This window comes from Nyctereutes procyonoides, unplaced genomic scaffold, assembly GCF_905146905.1.
Source record: "Nyctereutes procyonoides isolate TBG_1078 unplaced genomic scaffold, NYPRO_anot_genome, whole genome shotgun sequence".
Lineage (NCBI taxonomy): Eukaryota > Metazoa > Chordata > Mammalia > Carnivora > Canidae > Nyctereutes > Nyctereutes procyonoides.
Window position 1 is genome coordinate 1,357,088 of NW_026575040.1, and position 25,387 is coordinate 1,382,474.

At 35.3% G+C, this 25,387-nt stretch overlaps 1 protein-coding gene across 14 annotated transcripts in view; it reads right to left on the reverse strand.

The window, feature by feature from the left end:
* The window catches only part of PEAK1 (pseudopodium enriched atypical kinase 1), a 288,824-nt gene that overhangs the window by 94,850 nt on the left and 168,587 nt on the right, over positions 1 to 25,387 (reverse strand). Inside the window, exons 6-7 of one of the 14 annotated variants that reach the window (XM_055319934.1) lie at positions 16,324 to 16,484; positions 1,530 to 1,602 (exon numbers count right to left, since the gene is read on the reverse strand). The exons of 12 other annotated variants lie outside the window; for them this stretch is intronic. The gene's annotated coding sequence lies outside the window, so the exon portion shown is untranslated. The remainder of the gene's footprint in view (positions 1 to 1,529; positions 1,603 to 16,323; positions 16,485 to 25,387) is intronic. One more of the 14 variants, XM_055319933.1, reaches the window with a different exon arrangement.

The following is a 25,387-nucleotide window of genomic DNA, read 5'->3' on the forward strand; positions in this document are numbered from 1 at the left end:
TGCTAATATAGATACAATATTAATTTAATATGTAATTATACTAATATATAAATCTATATATCAAATATATGTTTAATATCGATATCAAATAGGTTAGGTGCTACTGAGTGATTTTTTAAAAGTTAGCTTTTTTTTTTTAACCACTTACACTACCCTAGAGTGATATAATGTAATTATTTTTACAAAACCTACAGGTAACTCATAGTTTTCATATACAGAAGAAATGTGCATTAAAGTATCCAGTTATCACTAAAGTTATTGGTAATATGTTGATTTGGAAGTCACCGGTTCATTCTCATAGACTGTAAGACTGAAGTTCTTTTAGATCTCAAAGTTCCCAAAGGAAAGAAGCAATATGTGTGTAAAATGTTTTAAGCCCAGCTTCTGTAACCAGTGTAAAGTCAACATTGCATTGATTTCATCCTTAGGTTATTTCTTTATCTTTCAGGAAAAGGTGATTTTTATGCCAAAAAAAAAAAAAAAAGTTCTTTTTTAGTATTTAAAATTTAAAGACAGGAAACTTTAAGAAGACAGATCACTATAGTCCCACCTCTTTATTTTACTACTAAAAAAAGTGTAATTCACAAGGAAGTTAAATGATTTGGTTCATCATCAATATGCAGCCAGTTCACATTTCACATCAGAGATGGATTTTCTACTTCCTGGGTAGAAAGCTTTTGGGTTTTCTACTTCCAAATCTGTGCTATTTTGTTAAAGTAGGAATCAGTAATATGGCCCATGGGTCAAATCTAGACAGCCAACTGTCTTTTTGTAAATAAAGTTTTATTGGACACAGGAATACCCATCATTTGCTTATTTTCTACAGCTGCTTTCCTTCTACAAAGGCACAACTGAATAGTGGCAATAGACTGGGCCACCAAAAGAGGTGTTAGGTGGCTGAGCTGGGAGTTTAGGTCCGGCTTCTCAGTCTCTAAAATTCTCTTTTTGGGGAAGCCCAAGTGGCGCAGCGGTTTAGCACTGCCTGCAACCCGGGGCGTGATCCTGGAGACCTGGGATCGAGTCCCACGTCGGGCTCCCTGCGTGGTGCCTGCTTCTCCCTCTGCCTCTCTCTCTAGCTGTGTCTCTATGAATAAATAAAAATCTTAAAAAAAATCTCTTTTTGTTACTTTTCCTACATTTTATAACATTTTCAGATTCAATGATCTCTTTTGTATACTTCATATAGCACTATGTGTCTCAGTGGAGTACATGTTCAAAAATGTTGTATTCAAAGCTGTTTTTGAGAAAATTGAAAACTGGTCTTCCTTCAGGTACTTTCCATGGGGGAAGTAGAGTAGCCCTAAGTTTGGACAAAAAGATAAATCAGGCTCCTAAAGATTTTACAAATGGCAATTTTGCCATTTATACAAATCTGTCCCCTAGATTGTGTGGATTTTCCCTGGACTCGACAATATAGAATACAGGCATATCTGAGACTCATGAGAGAATCTGATTAAAAATTGATTAAATACAGTTTATTCTAAAAGTCTGCTTGCTGCTATTTGACAGAAGTCAAATATTTTAGTTACCTGTTCCTTTCGGTAAACTCTCAACTTGTGTGCAGATCATCAAACAAACCAGGGCAATGTTATCCCAAAAGTCCTGTGAAAAGGTCATCAATGAATTCAAATTTAATGTCTTTTTTCTGTTTTTTTTATGGGTTTTTATAGAAAATAATATGAGAAACATCTAATCAGAGAACATTTTTAGTTCTTTTACAAAGTACCAAACTGAGTTATTTCAGTTGTCCCAGTGTCCCTTCATCTAATATCTCCTAGAGTTTAGTGCTAGCAAAAATAATTTTTTTCATTCATCAGCAATGAGATACTTTTTTTTTTAATGAGACACTTTTTAAAGGAACACATAAACTTGGAATCTGGGGTGGGGGAGTAATTCATTTGTTGTTTAAAGGAAACTGTGAGAGATCATAATTCCCTATGCTGAATGTATTTCTGAAGTATACATTTGCAGTAAAAAAAAACAACCTGAAATGTAATTAATTGGAACCCTTCATTAAATGGAATGATGCTTTCTATCCACTGCTTCTGAGAGAAAAAAAATAAATAGCAAGATAAGCAAAAATTGGGCTTTGGAGAATCCAAGATAAAATTAGAAATAATCCCTGCCCCCAAAGAAATAAGACTAGCAGGGGAGTTGAAATATACAAAATGACAACATGAAAACAGCAACCTAAGAGTTAGAGAGAATTCTGGGAGTTCAAGGAGTGAAACTGTGCTTCCAACAGAAAGAATAAAGGAAGTTTTTATAAATAGGTGGCAAAACCTAGGCTTAAAGGATGAATAGGATTTATTTTTCTTTCTTCTTAAAGGTATTATTTGCAACAGTAAAGTCAACCAATTTTAAATGTACTGTATGATCATTTTTGTTAATTGCATACAACTGTGTAATCGCTACAATGAAGATACAGATCTCAAAAAAGTTCTCTGTCGCACTTTGCACTTGCTCCTTTCCCAACTCCTGGCCCCCAAAACCTGCTTTTAGTCACTATAGATATTTCTTTTCTAGAATCTCACATAAATGGAATCATACAGTACATGGTACACTTGAAACTTGAGCAACACAGGGGTTAGGGGAGCAGACACCCCATGCAGTCTAAAATCTGCATATAACCTTGGATTCCCTGAAACGTTACTGCTAATAGCATACGGCTGATCAGAAGGCTTACCGATAACATATGTATTTTGTTCTTGGTACGTTATATATATTATATATTGTATTCTTCTTACAATAAGGTAAGCTAGAGAAAAGGTTATGAAGAAAATCATAAGGAGGGATGCCTGGGTGGCTCAGTGGTTAAGCATCTGCCTTCGGCTCAGGGCGTGATCCTGGGGTCCTGGGATTGAGTTCTGCATCGGGCCCCCTGCAGGGAGCCTGCTTCTCCCTCTGCCTGTGTCTCTGCCTCTGTGCATCTTATGAATAAATAAGTAAAATCTAAAAAACATACATATATATATATATTTAAAAAAGAAAATCATAAGGAAAAGAAAAAATATTTATAGTACTGCATTTATTGTAAAAAATTTGCATATAAGTGGAAATGCGCTTCCCATTTCCAGTTTAATCCTGCGCTCTTCAAAGTCAACCTTGTGTTTATGTTTGATTCTCTCACTCAGCACATTGTTTTTGAGATTCATTCTAGTTATTCTGTATATTACTATTTGGTTCCTTTTTATTGCAAGTAGGATTCCATGGAATGGATATAAGACAATTTGTTTATTTGCTCACCAGAATAATGCTGTTAGAAACATTTGAACACACTTTTGGGTGGGCATGTATTTCCATTTTACTTGGGTTAATTAAAGTGGCATTGCTAGGTCCGACTGTGAACGTGTAACTTTGTATGGTGCTGCCATATTGTTCTCAAAATGGTTATGCGAACGTGCTGATGTGCACCCACTAGCGATGCATGATAGGTCTAGCTGCTCCACAACTTCATCAACACTTGGCATTATTGGTCTTCTTCTGTTACATGTGCATTTGTCAGACAGGTGATAAGGAGCTCTCCACAGGCTTAATAACCATTCATACATCTACTGTAAACCATCTCCTCTGGTCATCTGACCATTTTAAAATTGAGTTGTTTGTCTTGAGTTGTAAAAGTTCTCTATGTATGCTGGATAGGTAATAAGTCCTTCATCAAATATATATTTTGCAAAAATATTCTTGTAGTCTTTGGCTTGCCTTTTTGTTTAAAGCATCTTACAAAAGCAAGTTTCTGATAAAGTACATTTTATCAATATTTTCTTTTAGTTTTGCTTTTGATATTCTTCTAAAGAAACCTTTGCCTAACCCATGTTACAGATTTTTTTCCCTATGGTTTCCTCTAGAAGTTAATTAGCTTTAGCTTTTACATTGTAGGTTTATGATTTAAGTCCAATTTTAAGTATGGTTTGAGGTTAAGGTTCATTTCAGCCCATACAAATGTACATTTGTTTGGCACTATTTCTTGAAAAGACTTCTCCATTGAATTACCTTGGCAATTTTGTTAAAGAATCAATTTATCATATGTGTGTGGATCTATTTTTGGATTCTTATTCTGGTCCATTGATCTATCATTTTGTCATGATCAGACTGTCTTGATTACTATAGGTGTTACAGCAAATCTTGAAATCAAGCAGTTTAAATCCTCCAACTTTATACTTTATCAAAACTGTGATACTTTAGATTCTTTACCTATTTCTATAAATTTTAAAGCCACATTGTCAATATCTTCAAAAAAGCCTGCTGGAATCTGACTGAAATTACATTGAATTTATAAGTCTATTTGGGGAAGAATGACATCTTAACAATATTTAGTCTTCTGATTCATAAGCACAGTATACTGTATTTATTTAGATCTTTAGTTTCCCACCTTCATATTTTACAATTTTTGGTGTAGACATCTTTAATATTTTTTGTTAAATTTATCCCAAATATCTTGTTTCCTTATGTTATTGTAAATGGAATTAGTTTTAAATCTTTATTTAAAGTACATGGAAAGAAATTGATTTTTGTATATTTATGGACTTAGTTTATTTTTTTTAAGGATTTTACTTACTTATTCATGAGAGAGACAGAGAGAGAGAGAGAGAGAGAGAGAGAGAGAGAGAGAGAGAGAGGCAGAGACATAGGCAGAGGGAGAAGCAGACTCCCTGCAAGGAGCCTGATGTGGAACTCGATCCTGGACCCTGGGATTATGCCCTGAGCCACAGGCAGATGCTCAACCACTGAGCCACCCAGGTATCCCAACATAGTTACTTAATTTCTTTTTTTATTTTATTTTTTTAATTTCTTTTTAAAAATAAACTTAAAATCTTACTAAATTTATTTATTTAAAAAAAATCATGTGGTTTTTCTACCTACATGATAGTAAGGCCAGTTTTGAGTCTTCCTTTCCAATCTGTATGCTTTTAATTAATTCACTTTCTACTTTATCACACTGGTAAGATTTCTAGAAAATCATTATGAAAATGGTGACAGGGAAATCTGGGTGGCTCAGCAGTTGAGCGTCTTGGCTCAGGGTGTGATCCCGGGGTCTGGGATTGAGTGCCACATTGGGTTCCCCACAGGGAACCTGCTTCTCTCTCTGCCTATGTCTCTGCCTCTCTCATGAATAAATAAAATCTTAAAAAAAAAAAAAAAGAAACAAAAAAAGAAAATGGTGACAGAGGACATCCTTGCCTTGTTCCTGATCTTAGGTAGACAGCACTAAGCCATCCATCGTCAAATATGATGCTTATCTGTAAGGTGGGTTTTTTTTTTTTTTTTTTTGGTTTTATTTTGTTTTTTGGTAGATAACCTCAAACAGACTGAGAAAATTTTCTTCTAATACTACTTTGATAAACATTCTTATCATGAAAAGGTATTGAATTTTGTCAAATGTTCTCTCTGAATTTATTGAAATGATTTTTTTTCTCCTACATTGTATTAAAATGGTGAACTATATTGATGGACTGACAGATGTTAAACCAACCTTACATTCCTAGGACAACTACCCATTTTTAAAAAAAACTGTAGTATTCAATTAGCTGGTATTTTGTAAGATATTATGCATCTATTTTCCTAAAGAATATAGTTCCCTTTTCTTCTATTTCTGTCTGATTTTGGAATTAGGGTAACACTGTCCTCATGAAATATATAGGAAAGTATTTCTTCCTTATCTATTTTCTGAAATAGTTTTCATAATATTAATTTTTTTTTCCTTAAAACATTTGATGCAATTCACCAGTAAAGCTACCTTGCCCTGGGAGATTTTAAATCACTAATGACATTTCTTTAATTGTTATATAAGTAGTTCCAAGCTTTCTATTTCATTTTGGACCAGTTTTGGAGGTTTAGGTCTTTAGATTATCAAACTTATTGCATAAAGTTTCTTATAATATTCCCTTATTATCCTTTTAATGTCAGAAGTGTCTAGAATCATGTCCTTTCTTTTATTTCCAATATTGTTGACTTGGATCTTCTCTAATGACTTTTCCCCCCAAAGCACCAGCTTTGGATTTCATTGGTTTTTCCTCTACATTTTTTTTTCAATTTAATTGATTTCTCCTGTCATTTCCTTGTTCTTATTTTGTTTGGTTTATTTTTCCTTTTTTTTTTTTAATTTTTTAAAGTATAAGTTAAGATGGGTGTTTGGTACACTCACTCTAAGAAGGGCCACGGGTGTTTGGTACACTTACTCTAAGAAGGGCCAGGTAATAAAGACCATATGATTTCTGGATACAACTCTGCCATTAGAATGGGAAAGCAACCATAGACAATATATAAACAAAACAAATGAACATGATTGTGTGGCCACTCCTGAAAAACATTATTTATAAAAACAAAAGAGCAGTTGGATTTGGCCCACAGAACATAGTTTGTTGACCTCTGGCTTAGACTTTTGAATTGATGAAATCTAGCTTATTGATTTCTTTAAAAATATTTTGTGCTTTCTGTATCCAATTTAAGAAGTCTTCAACAAACCCAAGGTCACTAAAATGTTCCCTTATGTTTTATATTTTTAGCTTTTATGTTTAGTCTTATAATCCATTTTGAGTTAATTGTTTTACATAGTATGAGGTAGGAGCTGAGGTTTCTTTCTTTCTTTGTGCATAGCTGTCCACTTGTTCTAGAAACATTTGTTGAAAAGCTTCTCTTGTGCCTAATGAATTGCCTTGGAACTTTTGTTTTTTAAGAAAATCAATTAACCATATAGGAGTGGGACTAAGGCTGCAGCCTTTATTCTTTTCCACTGATCTACCTGTTTCTTTTTACATGGTATCACACTGCCTTGATTACTGTAGGCTGTATTAAGTGTGGAAGTCAGGCAGTGTAAGTCCTCCAACTCTGTTCTTTTGCAATGTTTTTTGGCTCTTCAAGTCTCACTATAAATTTTAGATCAACTTGTCAAATAGATCATCAATCTGAGACCTTTCTTCTTGCATAATATAGGCATTTAAAGCTAAACATTTCCCTCTATATACCACATTGGCTGCAGCCCACAAATTCTTATATGTTGTATCAATTTAAAATATTTTAAAATTTCTCTTGTAATTTCTTCTTTGACTTAATGTTCATTTATGTGTTTTTCTGATTATCTTATTCATTTCTAATTAAATTTATTTTTTTTTAGATTTTATTTATTTATTTGACATACAGAGAGACAGCACAAGCAGGAGGAGTGGCAGGCAGAAGCAGAATTCCTGCTGAGCCTGATGTGGGGCTTGATCTCAGCACTTTGGGATCATGACCTGAGGTAAAGGCAGACACTTAACTGACTGAGCCACCCAGGTGCCCCTAATTAAATTTCACTGTGATCAGATAACTCTGTAGTTCCAACCTTTCCAAATATGAGATTTGGCTTTTGGTGCAGACTGCTTTGGTAAACATACCATGTGCACCTGAAATAGTGCATTGCTACTATTTGGTATAACATCCTATGAAAGCAATTAAGACTAGGTAGTTGACAGTATTCATCATATAACCTATTTGTGTGCTGGATTTTTTTCTTTTGTCTAGTTCCATCAATTGATGAAAAGTTGGTACTAAAGTCAATTATGATTGTACCTTGTCTATTTTGCCCTATAATTCTGTTGATTTTTGCTTCATGTATTTTGAAGCATTGCTATTGTTTACAAACATATTTATGTTTGTTTTATGTACCTGTTGAATTTCAGCTTAATTTTCCTTTTGGATTTTTAGCTATTACATTTTGCATTATTCTTAATAGCAATTGTACCCAGGGATTATATATCCATGTTTTCATAATTCACTTATATATAGTTAGTAATGGACTATTTCACATAAACTATAGAAGGCTTGCAATCTTCTAGGCCTATATGTCCCTCTACATACATCATAAACCCTGCAAGAAAATGTTGTAATTTTAGTTTTCAATGGTCACAGTCTATAAAGAAATTAAGAGGAAAAAAAGTAAAAAAAAAAAAAGTCTTTTTTATACTTCTCTAGATATTTAGAATATCTGATATCCTTTATTCTTTACTGAATATTCAAATTTCCATCAAAAACCATTTATCTTCAGACCGAAGGAGTCCTTTACACCACATTTCTTGTGGTGCAGGTCTCTTGGTAAAAAGCTGCTTTATTTTATCCAAACATATATTTTGTCTTCATTCATTTTGTTTTATTGTGGTAGAATTAACAACATTATATTCGTTTCAGATATATAATGTAATGATCTGATATTTGTATCTTTGCAAAATGATCATAATGAAAAGTCCACCCTTCATTACTGATTAATATATTTGCTGGGTATAGAATTCTAGATTGACAAGTTTCTTTTAGCACTTTATAGATGTTATCCTCTCCTCTGTCCTCAATGGTTTCCGATGAGAAGCTAACTATTTTATACCATCTAACAGATCTTTGATGCTTTGTACATTTTCCCGCTAATCTTTTTTTCCCTTGTTTTTGTCTTAGATAACTAATATTGATCTGTTTGAGATGACTTCCTCTTTTTATGTCCACTCACCTATTAAGTCCATCCAGTGAATTTTTCATTTCAAAAATATATTTTTTAGTTCTAGAACTTCAATTTGATCTTTTTGTTTTTTTCTATTATCTGCCAAGACTTCCCATTTCTCTGCTGAGATTTTCATGTACTGAAAATATGTTTTGTTTTACTTCACTGATGATAGTTATAACAGCTGGTTTAAAATTCTTATATGTAAATTCCAACACTTGGTTCACTCAAATAAGAATGTGTTCTATTTTCTTGGTTCTTTGTATATCAAGTTAATTTGGGATTGTATCCCGAGTTGTGGAGAGTCTAGATTCTGTTATTTTTAATGAGTATTTTTTCCTTTGTTTTAGGAGATCATTCTCTTAGCTAATCTCTATAAACTTTTTCTTGTGCAGATCTTTTATTTTTAGTTAGGCTGCTTTGAGTCTATTTTGGGCACATATGATTGAAAGGTGAGTCATAGATACAGGAAGACAAAAATCTAGAGATCTCTTGTCTAACTCCTCCCCTTGCAAGCTACACTCTCTTTGGCATTCCCAGATTCCTAGTTTCTCATTTCTGGTTTACCAGACCAGAAGGCATTAAATTTTTCTATGTCTGCACCATTGCTACCCATTTTACAATGTACAGACTGCATTTAGTCCCTGGCTGAATGGGACTTATTTGTATATTCCTCATTTCCCTCCTTCAAGTGAATATAAATTATTTCTGAGGGTGGTACAAAGAAAGAAATGTACTGCATCCTAAGCTATTCAAGGAAAGGTATGAAGGTATGAAAGCAAACAGTTAAACACAATGAGGTGGGAAATAATGCTGTAATACTGTTAGGATTAAATTATGTAAATTATTCAATGTTAGCTAGGCCTAAGAGTATGGCCAATAAATTTTAGGTGCAAGAATATAATCATATCTATATTTTAGATTAAGATCAATATATCTGTGCTATTTAAAATGAACTACAATATGGAAAATGAATGGAGGTAGGGAGATTAGTTAGGAGGCAGTCCTAGTAGTGCAAGTAGATGGCAAAGAGGTCTTAACTGGATGAGTGGCAGATGATATAAAAAGGAAAATTTAGAAATGAGATGATTTAGGAAATGATTAATGATCCCCAAATTCTTTAACAATCAGAAATATCACAAAAAGATTAAATTTTATTGTTACCAGACAGGAAGTATATCTTTCCATTATTTATTTAATAGGGAAGATCACAATGAAAGCAAATCATTGTAACATTATTTCTCTAGACATATGATCCAGGTTTAACTGGTGAGTGACAAACATGGGCTCTGGTATCAGATACCATATAGTAGGCATCCTTTAATCATGATATACATGTTCTGGTGGGAAATGAAAATCAACCTTATTTCCAAACTACTTCCCAGTAGGGTGCAAAAAAGCTGTCATTTATCCAAGGTTAATCCCAGTACTTTCTCTGTTACAATCTCATCAACACTTTTATACCCAAAGAGCCTGTACTGAAGACTGAAAAAGACTGAAATATCTACTTGATTTGAGAAACTATAAAAACTAAGAGGGCTTTCAAAAACCATCACTACCATAAGGAATAAAACTCTAACTAAATCAATACATAAAAGCACCTGAAAAGAACCCTTATCTTTAGGGGTTCTGGTTGGCTCTGTTGGAAGAACATTCAACTCTTGATCTCAGGGTTGTGAATTCGAATCCCATATTGGGTGTAGAGATTACTAAAAAAAAAATTAAATAAAACCAAAAAGTACTCTTCATCTTCAAAGCACTTTACCCTCATTAATTAACAATAAAGACTCTGAAGTCAGTAGATCCACAAATTTATAAATTTATATAGAAAAATTCATTCATTAATAAGCAATACTTTAACATTATTATAATTCCTAATTTTCTTTTTGACTATAAGCAAATATTTTCCTTATATATTGAGAATAGAGTGCAGACATCAATAGTCCCTATCTCTTCCACAACAAGAATAAATGCTTTTATACATGGCAGCTTATATTTAAATATGATAAAAGCAAAATAACTGGGCCTTTATTTTCCAAAAGGGCAGTAGGAGGAAGAAAAGGTAACCAAGATTAGTAGGAAAAATTCTAAAAGCAGGGCTCCTTGGTGAAAAGTAAAGCAGTTGAAATTCTTCATGAGAAATCTGGTAAAAGATGATGAAAATCTTAGTAAAATTTGGTTTTAGAGAGTTAACAAAAATGTACTGAGATTTGTTTGATTTGAAATTATAACTTTTACTCAGAAGCTTCAAGATAGCAGGACAAATGTGATCTCTTTAAAAACCTGCAATTCTGTTGCTTATTACCACTTCAAATATTACTTGAAGAGGGAATACTTCCCTTTTATTAATGTTTGACTACTGTTGACAGGTATATGAGAAATTCACCTGAAACTCAGCAAAAATAATTATTATATGCTACCTCACTAAACTTCATAGAAATTCAAATTAAAACAATTGAGAGGGACACCTGCGTGGCTCAGCAGTTGAGCCTCTGCTCAGGGCATGGTCCTGGAGTCCATGGCTCCCTGCCATGGATCTAGTCCCACATCGGGCTCCCTGCATGGAGCCTGCTTCTCTCTCTGCCTGTGTCTCTGCCTCTCTCTCTGTGTCTCTTATAAATAAATAAATAAAATCACTTAAAAAAATTGAGAAACGAGTTAATCATCTATCAAATTGCTCTAAAATGGAAAAATATGTCCATGTCTAGCAATTGGCTAGGTGATTGGGTATTTTATACAGTACCAAAAAAAAAAAGTACAAGTTTTCTCAAGTGTGATGAGGCATATATAAAACATCCCTGAATACAAAGAAACAAAATAAATACAGTAGAAATACTTTCATGTCTTTTGATCTTACAATTAAGTTCTAAGAATTTGCCTTAAAGGAAGCAATGATATGTTCACTGTTTAATTTATATGCAGAAATAATTTTCCACAGGATGTTCAGTACAGTGTTACTTCTAATAGGGAAATGAGAGACAATATAAATGTTCCCTTGATAACTTAAGAGAAGATAGCAATATGACAGACTATTATACAGTAATTGAAATGGAGATGTTCCTTAATGATGTCAAAAAATGTTCCTAAGACAAATCAAGAAACAGAGATTTAGTTACAGAGAATAAACTGAGGATTACCAGCAGGGAAGGGGACGGGGGAACGGGTGAAATAGGTGATGGAGATTAAGGAGGGCACTTGTGATGAGCACTGGGTGATGTATGGAAGTGTTGAATCACTATATTGTACACCTGAAACTAACACAGCACTGTATGTTAACTGGAATTAAAATAAAAACTGAAACACAAGGTGGTAAAATATAACTAGGTTTAAAAAGAATAAAAACTACATATAGAATCCCAGTTTTGCCAAAAATAATGCACATATAATCCTAATTAAACAAATGAAAGACGAATAACAAAATGCTACATGAAAATGTATATATTACAAATTTTCTACTATAAGCGTATTTCATTCAGCATCACCTTCATAATAAGATTGCATTTAGTTACTAAAAAAACAGCCACATATGCCCCTACCCACCTGCAGTGCACTCTAGATATTGTGGCCCTAATGGTATACATGAACCTTCTGCTCTGTCACTGCAGTTCTGAATGAGTCCCTCAAAGATCATTCTGAGTATCTATCACATGGTCAGTCACCTGAGAGTGAATACATCAAACTGTCATGAGTTTGGGGACCCAAATGATTGCCCTCTATTGCAGACCAACACTAAACGTGTGTCCTAGGCAAGATTAGTTCTCTAGAGGTGAGAAGCTGGTGCATTAACCAGGTTTTATATTAAATGTCTTCATCATTTGTGAGCAGCCAGATGGTTGGTAATATGTGTAGATATTTTGAAACATAGGCTGGCTGATTTCAATTAGCTTTGAAGTGAGACAAATGATATTGAGGATCTATATTGCTAAGTCCAGGGGTACTAAGAGAATATTTTCTTACAGATGAATACCCCATCAGCTAGTGCTCCTGATTATATAATACAGCTAATAGGTTATTCCGGAACACATTTGCTATTGGAAAGAATCTCTGTTATGAAGCACCTAACTGGGCAAACATTTTAAGGCCAAGATTGGGAAACTGGCTAATGTGAGTGAGGAAAAGGAAACTAAAGAAACCAAAAAACAAAAAACGAACAAGAACAACAACAAAAAAACCAAACACCAATATAGCCTATATGTTTGTGTTTCAGAATACACCAAGTTTTGTAAAGGATTTTGGCAGCAAATAAAAATATTTCTATGGTAAACTGCAGTCATTTGGGGCCAAATCAAAGGCTCTGCCTGAAAAGATTAGTAGCTGAACAAGTGTTGGCTTTTTTCAGGCTTGGCAGGCAATGCCAACTTTATGTCATGTTCCTCAAGGTACCAGCTGTGTTGTTCCTGACGATTCTCCTCTATACTGAGAGAAAGGACATAGTTGAGTCCAGAAAATGCCACTACTTGGGTATATCTTGACCTCAAAATCAGGTAAATGAGAATAAATGAATGATTAATTCCCTTATTCAAAATAAGGTTGAGAATCTAAAATTTAATTTCTTTTCTGAACCACAGAGATTCTAACAGACACTCAAGTGATTTGACTCCAAGTCTACCAAAGAAATCAAAGGAATTATTTTTTAAAAACTGGAAGTCAAACAGAAACATAAATAATTTAAGAACATAATTTAACCCTTAATTTTCTTCCATAGAAAACAATCCACACATTTTTTTTCTTGTCAGCTACATTGGTAATAAAATATCTGATGCTAAGAAAATGAAATAGTTTTAATGTTTGTTTCATTCCATTCAGTGAATGCTTACTATTTATTAAATGCCTCCTACCCTGTAGATACTATGCCAGGTGCTTCATATACATTATTGCTGATCACCATCCCAACAACCTTATACAGGTAAGTATTTTCATTTTACAGAATAATGAATTGAGAGTCAATGAAATTCAGTAACCTCACCCAGATCGTACAGCCCAAATCCTACTCTCAAACTCATGCTCCTTCCACATCATCACACTTAAATGGGAAGGTCTCCGTTAAGGCAAGAGCTCTCAGTGATTCAATTTTCTTGGACACAGAAGCAGTGAAAGACTCCTTTGGGGCATACACTATAGCTCTGAGACACAAGTTTCCACTAATAATGGAACAGGTCTTCCAGATGCAATTTTGTCATTGAATAAATAAGCATTATGAAATAGTTTGAACTCGCAAAATAAAGGGAAAACGGCTAATCTTATAGGCAAAAAGGCAAACAGAGAGTAAGGAGACAGGAGCACCAGGTAGTAAGAATAATTACTTAGACTCTTCCTACTCAAAATATAGTCCACTAACCAGCAGTATCAGTATCACGGGTGAGCTTGTTAGAACTGCAATCTTGTCCCAAATTCAGACCTACTGAAATCTGACTTTGTTTTAAAAAGATTAGTATGTCATAAAAGCTTGAGAAGCAATGATTTTAATTATAATTAAGCCAGTACTGACTAAATGATGCCCAAAGCTAGTTAAAAGAGGTAGAAATTAGCCTACAGCCAACAAATGCCTCCAGGAAAAACAGGTATTTTAATGCATTTACATCATTTGACTAATTCTGTAAATTGTAATGGTAGCTTCTGCTTCACTTGCTAAGAGCACTTTTGTTTCAAAATTTTAAGTCATTATTCCATTCTTTTAATCCTACCTGGTAAGATCAGATTTCTTCTTTCACCTTTTGCCCACTCGTTCTTAGCTAACATCCAAGTCTCAATAGAAAAGCAACAACAGCACATGCCTAGTCAGAGTTTTACCTTAGAGTAAAATTTAAGCAGGGCCGAAGGGCCAAGATATGATCTTGCATTTATAACCAAGAGTTGTTTTCACCCAAATTCAAGGTTTTCCTTATGACCTAACTATAGTAGCAAGCAATCTGGACATTACCCCACAAAATGCAATGTTCTGTAATCAATAGTGTACTCGAATACTGTGGCTGAAGGAAAGGATTTATGGATTCTTTTGTCAAAACAAAAGATCTTGTAAAAAATTTTTCTCTTACATAGCTAGCCACTACCCAAACCATTAATACTAGTGTGAAGAGTGGTAATGCATTTGATCATAGAGTACTTCATTAAATCCATTAAGTAATTGATTGACAAAATAAAATTATTACTACTGTCCTGTTACATAAACTAAAGCATAAAATTACTAATAAATTCCTCTCCTCACTGAAAATAACTCTGCCAGATAGTTAAAAACAACAGCTGGAAATATCTGACCAGTTGACAATGAGTTAATTTTAAAGGGAAAATAATAGCCTCATTAAAGAGATTTTTTTTATTAAAGAGATTTTTAAAAACTTATTTATGATATATATTTGTTAGGTTTATAAAGTACTTTATAGAACAATATTAACAATTGGCTCGGAGTAAAAAAAAATCTATCCCTCTGGATATACTTTCAGGGAATTTTCTCTTAAAACAATTTTATTCCTTTTCTTATTTTTTTGTCAGGGTTATTCTTTATCATCTATAATAATAAAAAATATGAGTCAAAATCCTCAAAAAGTTTAAAAAATAGGCAGCATCTCTTTTTCTACTTCAAGAAAAAGAAATTCAGATCAAAACACCAAGACAGTTTCCTAATTCTAGATTCTTTTACTTTATAATCTTATAAATCTAACACTCTTACATCCTACAATAAAAAAGACTGAAAAAAGGTTGGTATCACCCAGCTAATACCACGATGGAGGAAAAGATTAGTGATACAATTCAATGTTCATATTATAATAAAATTTTAATTGTCTAGTTTTTATTGATGGTGCCTTCCCTCTTCTTTTCTCCCTCAACATGATTGCTGACCTTGCTTAAAAGAGAACTCATTTGTCTCTTGACTTATCAGATAGTTAAAGTCTCCCTAAATTGAATAAGCTCTAAAAAAATGCTGTTTTAGAAAGGTCAATTAGTTCTAAACAAAGGCATTCAGTTCACTGAGCATCTCCTATAGAGATACTTCCTACTGGGATAAGCCAATATTTCCTGCTGTGCTTCAGCGTATAAAGGGGCAAAGGAAGCTGTACGTGAATGCACACATTACCAGCTGGAGTCCCCAGAGTTTATAATTTCTGACAGCACTTATAAGAGATTTCCCTGAGCTGCTACGCAAGCATTTTTTAAGATTTTGTTGAATTGTGCCATTTGTAGGGAGTGGGGTATTTAAAAGAACACACTGAATCCATCATGAAATCTGAATGATTTTGTTTTCTCTCCACAGCGATATTTGGTCTTGTCCATCCATTTCTACTTCCACAACTGCATCTTTCACATTTAGATGGTTCTGGCAGTCTCTCAGCTGGTGTATGCCTTGAGGCCCTCCTACTTTGTTCATCTACAGTCACTAAAATCATGTTCCTCAATTAATTTCACCATGTAACTTGCCTGTTCAAAAAAATTTCAGTGACTCTCTTTTTCTTAACATATCGAACCCAAATTTCTTTGCTTGGGTTTCAAATCCCTTCACACTTCAAATCAGTTATTATCAATCAACTATCTAATTTTGTAAATGAAAAAAGGTGAAGTATTTTGAGATAACGTGCCCAGTTAGTACAGAAGTTGAGATTTCAGCCTGGCACCCTGACTCCAAAGTTTATGCTCGCAAGCATTACACTACATTGCTCCTATTAAGAGTTTGCTCTGTTACCTTGTAGTTGTATTTATGGGTCTCCAGATATTTTCCCAACTACATTATTTTCTGGAACAGTCTGCTTTTTTTTTTCTGTGTTCACACAGAGCCTATACATCATAGACATTTAATATGCTTCACTGACTGGTGTTATCCCGGAATGGATGTTCAGGGATATATTGCCAAGATTCCAACTACTTACAGTCAAACATCTCTGAATGTGGGACGCCCAGGTGGCTCAGCGGTTTAGTGCCTGCTTTCAGCCCAGGGCCTGATCCTGGAGTCCTGGGATCAAGTCCCACGTCGGGCTCCCTGCATGGAGCCTGCTTCTCCCTCTGCCTCTGTCTCTGCCTCTCTCTGTGTCTCTCATGAATAAACAAAACAAAACAAAAAAGATCTCTGAATGTGTAAAGTGGTTAATATGAGGGGCGCCTGGCAGGCTCAGATGGTAGAGCATGCAACTCTTGATCTTGAGGCCATAATTTTGAACCCCACATTGGGAGCAGACCTTACATACATACGTACATCAAAAAATAATAGAGTGGTTAAAATAGTTTTTGCCTCTTCATATTCTCATCTGCTGTAGTTTCTGCATTTTCTTGCCTAAAAAGTGTTGTGGTATTAAATTTTCCTACATGGTCCAAAAATATGCAATGGTGCAATCTTAGCAGAGGCTTACAAAAGAAAAAAAATCATATAACTGGGCATAATGGAAGACCACCCCTGATGTATTAAAGGCAATCCTAGAATACAAGAAGTAGAAAGGCTACATCAAGTACAGTATTATGTTGTCTAAAGCATTTGCATTTTTGTAATTTAATAACAATTTGTAACATTTAATATACTCACTGTTTTCTATATATGATGCATCCAACAAAGTAAATAAAAAGGAAGCCTCTTTACTGAGAAGGCATTGTGAATGCACATGCTAGGCAAAGTTCGTGTAAATTAAATATTCATGGTTAGCAGTATGCTCTATTTAAGAAAAACAAGGGGGGCGGGGAAATCAATACTTATCATTCTGTCAAGTTCACAGCAACTGAAAATAAAAGGATAAATGGGTAATATCATAGATACAAAAAGGCCATAACCAGGAAAAGTACATTATTTCTCCTTTTCTTTCTCTTGTGGCTTTATACTACTATTACACCATTAATTAAATTGACTCAGGATGTTGCAAAAGAGATTTGAAACATTATCATTTATAGATCTATGGAACTAGCCATACAAACATATGATGGAGATGCCAGTACAAAGAATTAGGTATCCATTTGTTCTTTCATTGACAAAACCCCATTATTCTATGGTTTTGCAACTAAATTTCATGTTCCAAATTCATGATATACCAAATATCGGTTCTTAAAATAAGAAAATGGATGGGATCCCTGGGTGGCGCAGCGGTTTGGCGTCCGCCTTTGGCCCAGAGCGCGATCCTGGAGACCCGGGATCGAATCCCACATCGGGCTCCCGGTGCGTGGGGCCTGCTTCTCCCTCTGCCTATGTCTCTGCCTCTCTCTCTCTCTCTCTCTGTGTGACTATCATAAATAAATAAAAAAAAAATTAAAAAAAAAAAAAAAGAAAATGGATAACTCTGAGACTGGATCTAAAAATAATTAGCTACTCCTGGGAGATGAAAAAAAGCAAGATGCCACCTATTTTCTCTGCCACTGTTTTCTGAGTAGTCCAAATGCAAACTTGGAGGAAAGTTCAAATCCCAAAGTAAATCTGCCTAATTAAAAGACAGCAGGTGGAAGTTCTGCATAAATATTCTTTTAGATACAGAAAAGAGCTACTATGAGAAAAACCTCACTCTTCATAAGTCAAGATGAAAACTGAGGATAACTCCATGCTACTGGAATATTAATACTACCTATCTCTTACTTTATGTCAGGCACTTTTCATCTATTATCTCAAGTCTCCCAAATTCTGAGCCTTAGAAAGTATTACCCATCTTAAAAAAAAATCATCATTCTTATTATATAGATAAGGCCATTGAAATTTGGAAAAAGTAACTTGGTGACAGACCTGCACTGTGGCAGATCTGGACTCTGGATTCAGATCTGACGCCAAAGTCCACACTTCTTTCTACTTTACTATATAGTACAGCAGTTCTCAGGCTCTAGTGCCTGCTAAGATCATCTGGGACCTTTTTCAAATACAGATCCATGGATTACATTCCTATGGATACCACACCAGCAGGTCTCAGATGGTGCATGGACATGTCTACTTTTGAAAAGTAGTTCAGTTGCCTTTTTTTTTTTTTAAAAAGATTTTATTTATTTATTTATTTATTTATTTATTTATTTATTTATTTATTTATTTATCTGGGAGGGGAGAGAGAGAAGGAAGGAGGGAGAGAGCACAAGTGGGGGAAGGGGCAGAGGGAGAGGGCGAGAGAGAATCTCAAGCAGGCTCCACACCCAGTGCAGAGCCCAACATGGGGCTTGATGACTCTGAGATCATGACCTGAGCTGAAATCAAGAGTAGGACACTCAACCAAGCTGAGCCACCGAGGTGCCCCTCAGGTGCTTCTGATATACATCAAAGTAGTTGCAGTTATTACTAGGCAGGGGAAAAAAAAACAAGGCAATCTAGACTTAATTTCATTGTCATTTGTAATACTTGTTCTTCAGCAAATTTATCTAATTATATATTTTGAGGCATCCACTAAATCATCCTGTTTTCTATCAGTATGACATCCCTAAAAAATAAGGAGGTTGTACTAGCAGCATAAGTGATATAGAGGCCCATTTATTATAGAAAGAACATCAAATAAGAACTATTTTTCAACAATAATGGACAACATACAAATAGAAGGGATACATGACTCTAATCTAAATTTAGCACATATTTTAGATGAGATAGAGAAGAATAAAACTTTATAATAAAAAAACAATTTTAAAGAGCTCTGGGCTTAATTTTCAGAATCTCACAATTTGCAGAAATGTTTTCTGCTATTTTTCTGTAGAGAATAAGAAAAAAAATCTCACAGATTAACACTTTTTCTGGTAAATACAGATTTCTCTTAAGAAAATAAGCTAGTAGTCCAAATACATCATTATTTTATCCATTAAATATTTACTGAGTACTTACAATATACAGGCATTTTACTACTTCTAATACTAGTTGTTTAGTAAATGTCTTTACTAGTTGCATGCTAGTATCACATACTTTATGCTCCTATCATTCCCAAACTAGTACTTCTAACCGGACAAAAAAATATAGGGGAGATTATCAGCCCTGTTTTGTGTCTATGTGAGTTATCACATGACCTGAGTTCACATTAAGGTCATGTTAGATAATATGCTTTGGCCTGGAATTTGTCTGATGTAGGACTTCACTTAAGGAAATACGCCTGCAAAAGCCCTCACAGGTTGTCTGGTCCAAACTCATTATACTGGGGTCCCTGGCTGGCTCAGTTCGTAAAGCACGTGACTCTTGATCTTGGGGTTGTGAGTTTAAGCCCCAAGGTGAGTGTGAAGATTACTTAAATAAATAAAAGACCCACAGGTAAAAAAAGAAAACAAATTTAGCATACAGATGAAGACACTGGGATGCAGAGATGAAGAACTAGATTAAAGTAGCAAATATCTGCCCAAATTTGTAGCTCTTTCAGTCTAGCACTGACTTTGAGAAGATGGGTAGATCTTGGGCAGGAATGCATTGTGACTTCTGTGAGCCCTGGAAACTTTGGTCTTTGTGGCTCTTCCTCCAGAAAAAATTCAACAACTACATTTTGTGACCATTTTGGTATGAAGACAAATATATTAATGTCATATGTTAAAACATTTTGTTCAACTGAAGTTCATTTTTTTCTTATTTTAAAAAACATTAAAATATTTTCATGGGCGCCTAAAAATATTGAGGGCTGGGGGTACTCATGGATAAGACAGCCCTAGTGTTAGGTCCTTTCATGACAGTTGACAACAGCTTTACTCTTCTCCAGGAGTCTTGGTTTGGCCATAGGGAGCTATACGTGTGGCTTCTCTGGCACTCAGGATGTACTGACAACTGACAGCTGTCTAATCAGGCTACTCCAGTGGTTCTTCTCATTCTGGCAGCGCTTCAGCACATACTTCCTCATTCTGAACCAGGCAATCATTTAGAAAACCTAGAGTCATACATAGAGATCAGCTGCAAGCCTCTGGGAATGGAAACATCCTTTAGGATCCCAAATTGCATTTAAAAGGACTATTAGGCAGATCACTTCATTGGGATTTATGATCTTGCACAATATGACTAGTTATCACCTACAGAGACATCCTTACCCTAAGAATATGTATGAGGGGCACATGTATGGGTGTCTTAGTGGTTGAGCATCTGCCTTCGGCTCAGGGCGTGATCCCAAGGTCCTGGGATTGAGTCCCACATCGAGCTCCCCAAAGGGAGCCTGCTTCTCCCTCTACCTATGTCTCTGCCTCTGTCTCTCATGAATAAAGAATATCTTAAAACAAAAAAACAACACGCATGAGGGGTTTCTGGACTAGATAGGATTTTGTTTCCAATATTTCACAGTGTGAAAAGGCTGCATCATTCATAAAAATGAAGGCAAGTGTAACTCTATTGTAACCAGGGAAATTCAATGACTATGAAATCTCTCAATATTTATCCATTTTAATGTCATTTAAAAATGGAATTTATCAGGACGCCTAGGTGGCTTAGCGATTGGCCGTCTGCCTTCAGCTCAGGGAGTGACCCTGGGGTCCTGGGATCAAGTCCCGTATTGGGCTCCCCACAGGGAGCCTGCTTCTCCCTCTGCCTTTGTCTCTGCCTCTCCCTCTGTGTCTCTCATGAATAAATAAAATCTTTAAAAAAAATGGAATTCATCATTCTCCTAGCACTCACTCTGATTGATTTTACTTTAAGGTCCCCAAGTATGAGGCTCAGTTTAAGTCCTAGCCTATCTGGTAACTCAACATTCATCACTACTCTTATGATCAGAAGTTTGACTCCTATTTTTTGTCACACCTGTTATTTTTTTTTTTTAGCTGTTTCTGATCTTTAATTCAACAAATATTATTTTGTGACTACTATATGCCAGGTATGACAGTGCTCCTGAAGAGTTAATTTCAAGTATAACACTTAAAACAGGGCAAACGTGTAAGTGCCACTATAGGGTATTTATTGAATAAAAGAGGTGTCTGGGAAAATGTCACACAGGACATTTGAAATGAGTCTTAGTGAGGAAAGACTACTCAGAACTGGAAAGAAGGTAGAAGAGACACAGCATACTAAAGACAGAAATAGCAGTGTCAAATATATTTACAAAATAGCAAGAAGTATAATTTGGTTTAAAACATGCAGTACTAGTTAGTATTAAGAAATGAAAAGCAAAATTAGAGGCTAAATATAAATATCAAAAAGGAACACTAACGTCTGGGACCTCATTTATTTTTGTTTTTAATTTTATTTATTTTTCCAAGACCTCACTTTGTACTTCATTTATATTCCCTATAGCCCAGTCTAGTGTTGGTCACATATATAATATCTGGTAATTGACTAAAGCTGTCAAAAAAAAAAAAAGTTCAACAATATACAATAACTCCAAGGACCTGTTCAAATGCATCTAATAATTACAGTAAATATACAACGATATAAGGCACTTGGAAAAAAGTCCTCCCAAATTCATGAAACAGTTGTAGTTAACAGAGAGTAGGTTGGGGGTAATCATTCTAACCTTTCCTGTAATACAAATACAGTAGTTTAAAAAATTCTAATAGGTCCTACTAATCTCAGAGCACTACTTTCAGTGAAGCTCAGAAGTATGCGAAAAGCTACATATAAGTGAGTTTCAATATAGGGCGGCCTGGGGGGCTCAGCGGTTTAGCGCCGCCTTCAGCCCGGGGTGTGATCCCCAAGTCCTGGGATTGAGTCCCGCATCGGGCTCCCTGCAGGGAGCCTGCTTCTCCCTCTGCCTGCGTCTCTGCCTCTCTCGCTCTCTGTGTCTCTCATTAATAAATAAAATCTTTAAAAAAATGAATTTCAATATAAAAGGAATCCCTATTGGTTTAACAAACTCAAGTCTACTTTTCATCGAGTCTTCCAGCAAAGGGGCAAATTTAATTTATAAAATGAAAACTGTAGTAGCTTCCTAAGCAAAGGGAGGCAGCTAAAATTAAAGATGAAGTTTTACTGAGAAGAAGTTGCAGTTGCATAAGCAAGCATAACTCAGGGAATTAGTGATGGCATCGTCAGTATAAGAAACTGTCCAAATTAAACTGAACTTCAGGGACACCAGGGCGGCTCAGGTGGCTGGTCGAGCGTCTGCCTTCGGCTCAGGGTATGATCCCGGGGTTCTGGGATTCAGTCCCACATCAGGCCTACCACAGGGAGCCTGCTTCTCCCTCTGCCTGTGTCTCTGTGTCTCTCATGAATAAATAAATAAATTCTTTTAAAAACAATAGCAACAACAATAAACCACTGAACTTCAGAATTTTCTTGCAGTATAAAACAGTTTTTAGAATGTAATTTTTATTTTCAGATGTGGGCAAAATAATGAAATTAAAACACACCCATAGATTCCAAATGCCAGAAATACATGGAATAGTTAAATATTTGAGCAATATAATTACTTTACATGAAAAATAACATATGCAGGTACAATGCAACAGTTGTTCATGTAATGTTTTAAAAGCTAAATATTTTTTAAAGATTTTATTTATTTGAGAGAGAGAGCACAAGTGGGGTGAAGGGCAGAAGGAGAAGCAGACTGCCGCTGAGCAGGGAGTCCAACGCATGGCTTGATCCGGGGATTCCGAGATTATAACCTGAGCTGAAGGCAGATACTTAACTGCCTGAGCCACACAGGCGCCCCAAAAGCTAAATTTGTAATAGGACAATTGTTATACTCCTTTCCTCGGAGCATTATTCTATTCACTAACAAGTCTTGATGATCAATATCTTCTTACTCATATAAATTCACTTTTTTTTTCACTTTCTTTTTTTACAAGTACCTCTGCCTGTGTTTAAATATACTGTGAAATTTGAAAAACAGGTATTTGTTCTAAGACTAGATTACCATTATGACCCAAAGCTATTGTAAATGCTTCTCCAAGACTGGCCCACGGCCCACAGCCCATAGGAATCGTATTTCACCTGCGTTGCTCAGCTTAAAATGCAGATACTTATACTCCAACAATTCTTGGATCTCACCATGATACAAAATCATTCTTTTATCATTGTAATCAGTATTCTCACTTCCATCTTCATCCAGATTAAATTCCACTATCCTGTTTTTAACTTTACAAACAGCCCTGTCCTTCTCTTCATCTCTCTACTAGTAAAATGCCAACTCAACCATCAGTTTACTCTAATCCTGATGACATGGCCTCGTACTTGAGTGGGGAAATAGATCTGATCAGTTGAATTTTATCTCATCATCCCTCCCCCACAATCTTCCATTACCTTCCAGAACAAAACTCCTCAAAGAATACCTTAACTTTCTCCTCAACCATTTTCTCAACCCACTCCATTCAGGTTTTTGTTCCCACTTCACGGAAACACTACTAAGTCAAGTCACCAAGGACTGTATCTCCCCTATGGCCACTGACTAATTCCCTATTCTCACCTGATCAAACCTTAAATTAGCATTTCAGACAGTTGACCATTCCTTCCTTCTGAAATCCTTCTTTTTCTAGTTTCTGGGATACCTTCCTCATCTGGTTTTCTTCCTACTTTGTTGGCCAGCTCATTCTGAGCCCACCCCCCCACCCCCCCGCTTTTTCCAGCTTATTGGCTACTACATCTCTCAATGCTGGAGTGATCAAGAACATCCTTTAACACACACACACACACACACACACACACACACCTTATTCATTCTCTTTCCCTAAGTGAGTTTATCCAGTCTCATGGCTTTGGATACCACCTAATTTAGACAGATGATTACTACTCTCAAATTTTATTTCTAGTCCATAGCTTTTTAAATTCTAGTCTCCTTTATACGATTGCCTTAACATATCCACTTGGATGTCTAAGAGCCATCTAACACTTAACAAGGTCAAGGCAGAACTATTAACATCTAATCCCTCCACTCGGAAAGTCCTCCAATGTCAGTGAATGGTCTACCGTCCACCCACCTGTTCAATCAAAAACCAGCATTTTTTTTTCCTCACTCTCTTCTCCAATCCAATCCATCTATTTATCTTTTATTAGCTCTATTTCCAATATATATTTCAAATCTGACCAAGTTAAGCCGAGAGTGAGTCCCTTTCAGGTGTTTGGTGCCTGGTTCTGCATTGGGTCATCTCCACTTCCATGCCTCCTGGCCCTGCTTCTCCCAGTCAAACCCACACTTGTCAGCCTAGTGTCAAGTCCTCATTTTCTCACTTAAACAATTGTCTTCACCCTCTAACTACTAGTCTTCCTACTTCCCTACCTCTCCTAAGCCACTCTATTAGTCGCTGCTCAAAAACCTTTGGTGGACCTTCAATGTTCAAAAAATAAAGCATTAACTCTTTGTTAGGGTATTCAAAAACTCATGATTTTAATTCAGCTTATTCCAGTCACATCTCTCAGTGCATTCCTTTCAACTACCCTGTAATCATGCAGGGCTACTTAATCATTCCCCAGACATGTATTGACCTACCTCTAACCTTTGGCTCATGTTATTCCTTTATCCCAGGAACAATTAGGGAGTACAGTGCCACTACACTGGCATTAGGAGACTTGGGTGAAAGTTCCAATCCTGCTATGAGTGTCTCCTAACTCTACTAGTTACTTATAGGTAAAATCAAGACAAAGTACCAAGCTCACAATCAAAGAAGGATGTAGTCAGTAAAGATTAAGAATGTATTTCAGAGTCCCTTATAAATTCTAAAGGGTACACAAATACTACCAGATTCATCTAGGTAATGGCTCTACAATTTTACAACACTACAATTATGAGTAGAGTATCTATTTCTCCACATATTTACTACCACTGGATATATCAATTAAAAACTTCTGCCAATCTGGTAGGTTAAAACAGTTTTATTGTCTTTAATATTAACATTTCCATATCAGTAAGAATACACAACTTTCCCAATGTTTATTGGCTATTTTTATTTTCTTTGAATTCCCTGCTTACACTTTTTGTCCCTTATTCGATTTCCTCCTGTTTTTCTCTTGTTATGAATATAAATACTTACTCTGTTTTATCCATTGAAAATATTTTTTAAGTCCAGCATTTATCCTTTTGTTTAAAGAAGAAGTTTTTAATTTTGACATATCTAAGTTTACCAATCTTTTTGTTTGTAATGGTTTTTAAGTTTGATAGCTCATTTAGG